Source organism: Bidens hawaiensis, unplaced genomic scaffold, assembly GCF_021521415.1.
Source record: "Bidens hawaiensis isolate Kalapana, Puna unplaced genomic scaffold, B.hawaiensis_p1.1 tig00002306_1, whole genome shotgun sequence".
NCBI lineage: Eukaryota > Viridiplantae > Streptophyta > Magnoliopsida > Asterales > Asteraceae > Bidens > Bidens hawaiensis.
Window position 1 is genome coordinate 1,235,446 of NW_027491123.1, and position 8,796 is coordinate 1,244,241.

General features: G+C 36.4%; 1 pseudogene across 1 annotated transcript; it reads right to left on the reverse strand.

Moving 5' to 3' along the window:
• Window positions 1-2,575: 2,575 nt before the first annotated feature.
• LOC143615697 (glutamate dehydrogenase 2-like) lies at window positions 2,576-5,720 on the reverse strand (annotated as a pseudogene). Its single transcript, XR_013150517.1, has 9 exons — window positions 5,613-5,720; window positions 5,410-5,523; window positions 4,254-4,475; window positions 4,094-4,168; window positions 3,894-4,010; window positions 3,516-3,766; window positions 3,066-3,141; window positions 2,909-2,989; window positions 2,576-2,818 (listed from the first exon to the last, which is right to left on the reverse strand). The product of XR_013150517.1 is annotated as a glutamate dehydrogenase 2-like (transcript).
• Window positions 5,721-8,796: the final 3,076 nt, after the last annotated feature.

Below are 8,796 nucleotides of genomic sequence, written 5' to 3' on the forward strand. Positions count from 1 at the left end.
CACAACCGCCTCCTTCCGACGACAACAACCTGCCACCACTGCTTCTCAATTCTAGCCTTCCGTCACCAAACTACGAGTAAGTCCAAATTTTGGGGATTTTAGGGTTTACATGTTAATTTAGGTCTCACACATCTTAATTTTGGGGATTTTAGGTAAAATGCATGTTAAGTTTAGGGATTTTAGGCATAATGCATGTTAAATTTTGTGATTTTAGGTATAATACTTGTTATTTTTGGGGATTTTAGGTATAATACATGTTAGTTTTGGGGATTTTATGTGTAATACATGCTAATTTATGGAATTTAGGTATAATGCATGTTAATTTTGGGGATTTTAGGTGCAATACATGTTAATTTTGTGTTTGCCACATATGTATTTTCCAGCAAGAATTGCTATTGCTAATCGGTTTCGACATTGCTTGACCCGTGGCATGCTAATTGACATGTTAATATGCTAATATTTTAACATTTGCAAGTTGCAACACAATAGCGTCTTCTTATTTGCAGTGATTTTAAGGACATTTTAGACTGGATGCATTTTATGGATGTAAAAGATGATTTTCAGATTCTAGAGTCTTTACTGCGAGAACTCCAGAAAAAACCGTATCGCAAGGTTCCTATTACATGGTCAAAGGGGTATGTATGCAATCTTTACATTTTAAGGGAGAATAAAAAACCTTTTGTTTGACTTTGGTCAATGCAGGCTAGTTTCTATAGAGGAGACATATATTTATTGTTGAAGAAACACACAAAGTAATTGAGTTTACACATTCGGATTCAAAACTTATCAACAATGCCCTTTGTTTTTCTTAGGAGATTCAAGAGCTTGGAAAAAGTTAGTTGAACTTAGGAGCAAAGGAGAACCTTATATTGCTCTTCATTTAAGGTAAGCTCATTGTTTAAAAGTCAAAAATGCATTTAAATGCAAGAACCAGTCAGGACAATTTTAAAATAAAGGGGAGAAAGTTTATTGTTGGCTGAGTTGCAGATATGAGAAAGACATGCTTGGATTCACAGGGTGCAGCCACAGTTTGATAATAGACGAAGCAGAAGAGCTAAGGGCAATGAGATATGGTGTGAAGCATGGGAAGAAAGGGAAATAAACAACTATGCAAATTTGTCTTAGTCATAAGTTTTGTACGAGAACTTAAATAAAGGTATGTGTTCTGCCTATATGTTTTCATTTGTAAAACACCAGGCCTTCACATAAAATGCATTGTTATTTATTTGTTTATACCCAGGTTCCAACAACAAAGACCCTCGTAACCCCTGTTCAACGTACATCATGTGCTGTGATAAGGTAATAAATTAAATAAGTCAGGTCCACGAAGATGCATCTCTTGGACGTGACCGGTGATATTGTCGCAGACAACACCGGACCAACTACAACAGTCTTTGCCTACCCAAGAAGATAGACGGTTTGCATGGTCTGTGAGATTGCTCTTGAGATCAATAAGAGCCAACCGTTCCATGGGTATGCATAGAACAGGATCTGATTTTTTATTACAAAAACAGATGTTGCAAAGTGACGAAACCAAGAGAAACCAAAAACATACAGGAAGAATTAGTGTGAGAGTCTTCATTGTGGTGATGATGAATGGAAACAGTGATGAGATATGATATATGTGGGAGGAGGGTGATGAGATGTATGTGGTTTTAAATTTCTTTTATTAGAATTTAGAAACCATTTTATTAAATAGAATTTTGTCCGTTGACTTGAAGACTTTTAACAAAAACACTGTTTTAAAATAACAAACATGAAAAGGTGAAATGCAAAATGCTTCACCTATATAATTGATGTCAGCAAGAAATGAACTTAACAGAGAGAAACAATGATCATCACTATGTCGGTGGAAGTCATGCATGGCGGTTCTCCATGTAACACGTTAGTTTACTTTAAATTATTTCTTCACGTAGCTAAATCCTTAGTTTATGTGACATTCAAAAAGAGAAACTATCTAAATACATTTGAACAATGTCATTCTGTATTTATTGAACAATAGCATTTTGGATTTAGAGAAAATACATGCTTTTTCTTCACGTAACGCGTTAAAAATGTTATAATTAGTATTTGATATTGAATTCAATGTAAAACATTAATTATAATATTTTTAACGTGTTATAAAGATCTTGTAAACAGCTTCGAAAACAAACCTGGTTGAGAAGGTGAAGGAGTTTGTCAGTTAGCACATCCAGGTCCTTCCTCTAGCAGCCTCCTAAACGACGAGTTCCTTCACCTTCTTCTCAACTATGGCTGTTTTTCGAATCAATTTTGGATTACCTGGCATATTGGAATATAAATTGTTTCTGAATAAAGTCAAATTTGAATCTAACTCGATTTAGAATTAAAAAGCAACTTAATTCATATCTGGTTTGAATCTTGGTTTTTCAAGCCTGTTTGAATATGGAATACACTAGAACTTAACATCCGATGAGCACACAATGATGAAAATCGATTTTGTTAAAACATGAATAAATTAGCAACTTTTTCAGTGTTTAAACAAATCCATAACAACCAAAAAAGGGGCCTTGTAGAGATTATAATTCATCACTACTTATTATATGTAACCAGACATGAATCTTGGCGTATAGTTTGTACACGATTAATATAAGCAAAGCAAGACTAGTTAAGCCTCCCATCCTCTTAAGACGGTAGAGCGCGCAACTCGACTGACACCCAATGTGAAGGCGCCCATCCGAAGGTTGCAATCATGTGTTCGACACATGCCTTTTATGCTATGAAAAGCTTTTGTCATGTATTTCTTCAACTCCTCATTCACCTTCTCTTCGTTCCACATAAACGCCTGCATGTTCTGTAAATTCAAACACCAAAAATGAGAATTGGTATCGATACATATACGAGAAGAACCAAAATGTTAAGTGTGTTTTTTATTAGATTAATACCTGAACCACTCAAAGTAGCTAACAGTCACACCTCCAGCATTTGCATATATATCAGGAAGAATTATAACTCCTTTCTTTGATAGAATCTGTAGAAATAAAACATATATAGAAGTATTATATAATATATCTAATAAATATGCATAATTTATATGTAAACGGTACCTCGTCTGCTTCAGGATCAGTAGGGTGATTTGCTGCTTCTATGATGAACTTAGCTTTAACGTCTCCTGCATTTTCTCTTCAATCGACGATTTAAATAAAAATAAAACCAAATCCGAATTAGACTAATGAAAATCATAGAACTGGAAAATCAAATATTAAAGAATCATAACAAATTTGAAGTCTGAAATCACCGGTTTTAATCTTAAAAGTCAACTTATCTATTTTTAGAAAATGGAAATGCATCTGTTATTTTGACCTCAAATGTCAACATTAGAGGTTTTCATTTGACATCAGCGTTTATCATAATAAATGTTCCAAGATAAGACTTTTATGTTTTGCAGCTACACCAACTGTTTTCTAGGCACATATCTAAAATGTTTATATGTAACTTCTATAAAAACAGGTATTGGGTGGTAATTTAAAAAAAAAACAAAAAAAACATGGCCATACCTGTTAAGAACACCACCTAGGGCGCATGGTACAAGTACATCGCATTCATGAACAAGTAATTCATTAGCATCCATGGCATCTCCACCATCAAAACTACTTAAGCTCCCATTTTTCTCTTTATGCCCAAGCAATGCAGGTATATCAATACCATTTGGGTTCTTTATGGCTCCGGTAACATCACTCACTGCAACGATCTTACCACCTTTTTCATGAATCAGCCTAGCCACCCAAGATCCCACATTGCCAAACCCCTAAAAAAGTCAAAACCACGACCGTCAAAGTATCACCTTTAAAGCCAATTCTGGCAATTGTCTTTCTGGTCAATACAATAAATCTTAGGCAATTGTCAAGCCTTTAAAGCCAATTGCCAAACCATACCTGAATAGCAAAAGTCAAGCCACTGATTGACTTCCCATGTTCGCCAAGTAACGCTTCTGTGGCATAAACAACACCACGGCCTGTTGCAGCCTCTCTTCCCAGTGATCCACCAAGATCCTAGTAATCAAGGAGATGCTATAATAATGCAGATAGTCCAATATAGTTATAACATGGTCTAAATTGATATCATAAATGCTTACTAATGGTTTTCCGGTCACAATAGCTGGCGAGTAACCATGGAATTTCGAGTACTCGTCCAAAATCCAAGCCATGGTCTGTCAATAAAAATTAGACTTTTGTGTAATGTACAATATTCTTTAATATATAGCAAGAATCATAAATATGATCAACAGTACAAACCTGGCCATTGGTACCCATATCTGGTGCTGGAATGTCGGTATTTACTCCAATAAGATCATGAATTTTTTGTGTAAAGACACGGGTAAGTCGTTCAAGCTCGCTTGTGGACAATTCCTATGGTGAGCACCCAATTCCACCCTTGGCTCCACCATAAGGAACATTGACCACCGCAGTCATCCAAGTCATTAGTTGAGCCAAAGCATTCACCTCTCCATGTTCAACCTTGTAAAAACCAAAATACTAAGCATATCATGCAACTTTCAAGACGTTTCATTAATGCAATAATTTATTTTCCCTTTAATTATGACATGAAAATCCAGGCTAAAATTGTTTGCTAGATGCTGCAAACTTATATAAAATCCATGAGTTATTCATCATGGTTCCTACTAAAGTAAGAATGAACAAAAGTACTAAAAAATAAACAAGGCCATAGACACAAAGATACTATTCATGCTCTCATTTCCAACAATACAATCCCCAAATCAACTTTAGTCATCCTATTTCCACACCAAAAATAGAAAATCAAAAACAAAATTGTCATCAAAATCAATTAGTCAACAACATTAAAACTGCATTTTAATTGCAGACATGATTTATGGGTATGCATTCGACTGGAACTGGTTGTATAGAACTTAAACTCCAAAACTAACGAATTTCGTTTTGGTTTGAAATTCGGTTCAGTCCCGTGATCACAGTTTGAAAGCTACTAAAAGTAATTCAGTTCCGATTTCATTAACAAACTACACAGGACTGAAGTTTTAAAACATGTAGAACAGTGACCAGCTTTAAAAAAAAAACTGTTAAATACAACCGAACCAAACCAAACCAAACCACACCAAACATAGACATTTCCGGTCATTTAGGCCCGTTCTGTTCCAGTCTGCTCTGTTTTGTGAGAGCAGACTGCAGACCCTAACAACATAACAATGTGGGACCAAAATCACTCAATCAACAAATTACATTCCCCAAACACAAATTCTCACCAAAATCAGTAAAATCTCTAACTAATTGCATTAAACAATAAACATAAAATCCAAAACATTAAAACTCTAAACCCTAAATCTCCATAACCATCACGAATCAATCAATAAACAAACACATTCACACTCCACACACAAACATAACTCAAAACTATAACCGAAACCAGTCGAATCACCTCGGGATGATACCGAATTCCGCCTTTCATCGGACCACGAGAATTATCATGCTGCACTCTAAATCCAACAAACGACGTCAACGTTCCGTCATCCTTTGGAATCGTACACTCCACCTGATCATTATTCCAAACATCACACAATCAACACTCAACACTCATCAATCATCAATCAACTACTACTACTGATTACAAGTCATACGTACCTTGATTTCGCGATACGGGATCAACAAGCTGGTTTCGACCTTAGAGTCCAAACAGAGAAGACGAGCAGCGTGACGGAAGTTACGGTTTGTTGCGGCCAAAGCGTTCATTGTGTGAAAATGACGGAAGCAGAGGATTTGGGAGTGAGTAATGTGTAATGCGGTTATATTATGATGGAGAATTGAGAAGTTGTAGGAATGGCTGGATTTGAACGCATATATATTATGCGTGTGAATTTGAGTTGTCTAACTTCCCATGACTCACAGATGTTGTTTATAGAATTATAGCTTTTTTCTTATTATTTTATTTTATCTTTTTTTTTTAGTTTGGAATTGGTATGAGATGACTAGATTCGTAGGTGGTAACATAATCAAGTAAATTTTTTATTTGGTCAGAATGATGACTATTTTTATTTTTTTTAGGCCACAACACTTTTTAATTGAGAGTGTCTCGTTGTCTTGTTCTAGACAGACTGTGTTGTTTTAACCGAGTCCACACTGTTAGGGTCGTCTTGTGGGTAAGCTAAATGAGACGAAGGCTTTAGGCCTTTGATTTTATAGGACCTCTATTTTAAATAGGAGTTATGTATTATGAGTTTTTTAAAGTATAGTTTTTTTAGAATTTATGACTTATTGATGGCCACAGGCTAAGGAGGATTGCCTCATATCTATTATCACTGCGTATCATTCAAATTAGGGATTGGCAAAAATCAGTATGGTACCGATTGGTACCGAATCGGTACCAAGGTTTTGAGTTTTCAGGACCGGTACGGTACCGGTATTTCCCGAATTTTACCTTAAATACCGGTACTAAACCGAACATTTCGATACCGGTACCGGTACCAAAAAATTGCGATTTCCAGGATCGGGATTTTCGGTCCCTAATCCAAATTCCATAATTCTTGGATACCCTCTAGTGCTATACGCATAAAGAAAAGGAAAAAAAAAGGCCTTATCATAGTTAGTTTTAGGCCGCTAAAGATGTTGAGCCAGCCCTGCACGCTGGCTTCAGAGTTTGGTTTGGGCGTTCCCGGGAAAGCATATTGTCGGTTGCTACTTGACAGTCGTTGTGCCGCCACAAGAGCAAAACTCTATGGTGTAACACACGGTGGGATGAAAACCCGGGTGGACTTGGGATCCGAACCGATAACCTCGCAACGCCTCGCTCAAATTTTTTTATTACCAATATCCACCCAAAATGACACAAATAAAAATTAAACTCGGGTCTCTATTAGAGAGCACAAGCATCTTACCACCAGAGCACAAGTGGGATATGGTAAGATAATCTAAGTAATTAATCGAGTATTCTTTTTATGTATGTATTTATTTATTTTTTTTTAATGATATAAAATTTGTGTTTAGATTGGTGTTGGGTTGAATTTTTGAATTTTCTATAGGTTACGTAAATGAAAGGAAAATAAAATATCTTATTAAAGAAAAGTTTAGATTACATCGAAACAGAAGGCAAGCGGGCAACAAGCTGCGTCACTACCCCTTTTGAATCGTAAAACCCAATCTTACAAAAACTATATTTGCTGATCTTTGAGTCATAACATTAATATGCATGACCCGTTGAACACGAGTAAGTAGCTCCACAGCTTCAGGCGTGAGTAAACCAAAAGTGTCAAAAGCAAAAGAAATAAATACATGTTGGTTGTCAAGACACGCTTTTTTTATGTTTTGCCACTTTACCTGAAGCAGCTTTTAATGCGGCTTGACCGACTGCGAAACCATTACTCCCTAAGCCCACCAAAAGAAAAACTCCTGTTAAATTCACACACACATATTTCCCTCATATCCATCCAAACACCTGAATATTATGGCTCCAAGACCATTTAATAAATGGGTTGTGGTCAGGACAATCTTAGTGGGTAGATGACATGTTTACTTTTATATATTTTAAAGATCTGTATAATTTATGGCGTGAAAAGTTTGGATATTTTAAGATAAATTGACCTCAAGTTTTTCTGGTGCAAAATGTAATTATTTTATTTTTATAGAATAAAAATGTAATTTTAGATTTTAGAGAATAAATATTGGAAAAGTGATAATAAAATTTGTTCGGGTTCATTAGGGTCATCATCATCATCATCATCATCGTACTCAGTATATCCCACTAATAGCAATGCTATGGTAGGGTCTGAGGAGGGTAAGATGTAGACAGCCTTACCTCTATCCCATAGGGATAGAGAGGCTGCTTCCGGTGAGACCCCCGGCTCGATAGTAGTTTTGCATCAAGCCTTGGACATAAGGCACATAGCACTCAATCATCGGGACACCGGCTGATCGGTGCATGTGCCCTTGTCTTTCGGCTATCAACGCCACCACATGATGCCTGATTAACCTTCCGCCACTTTTAACGTTATTTTCACGAGATTAGTAAAATAACGTCAAAATTAGTGCAATTTTACTTTTGCCCACCCGAGGGTTCACACATATATACATTATATGCGCGCACCGCAAGCAGGGCGTGTTCGGGTTCATTAGGGTGTGTGTGGCAATCTATATGCATCGCAACAAGAGCTACGCCGCACCCTCGTGGTTGGCTTGTTTTGCATTTTTGGTTTTCTTGATTCTATCCTCCGATCATCAATATGGTTAAAAAAGAAGTCGAATACAAGTTCTTCTCAAACCAGGACGGTTTGTAAAAGTTCGGGTTTAACGGGGTTCAATTCGGTTACAATGTAAAAGGTTACAACTTGATTTCAACTCTATAAGTCAGGTCGGTTCTAATATATTTTCACCCCTACTTTAACGTGAAATAGTTTAGTGTTGTTTAAGACAGATGGCAATGTGAATTTCTAGTGTCAATATAATGGTTTGAAAACCAACTAATAAGTTGATTATTACTCTTTAAAGTCTTCTGCTGCCATTTATACTTGTGGAAAAACTTGAGAGCAATTGGTGAAATAGTCAATATAAATTAAATAATAATCTGGAATAATAGTATTTCTAACAAGCCATGAGTTGTGTAGGGGTATGGTACTAAAACCCGGTTCTACGACCCTAAATCTATTATGTTTGGCTTATTTTATTATATGGGCTAATACATTTGTTTTTGGGCCGAGGGGGTTTTGTGGAGGTAACCCTAACTGGGCTAGGCCCATTAGGGTACCATGATGGTGGCCATGAGACTCTATATAAGGAGGTCTCCACCTCCTTATCAGGGGGTCATGCTCAGTAAGAG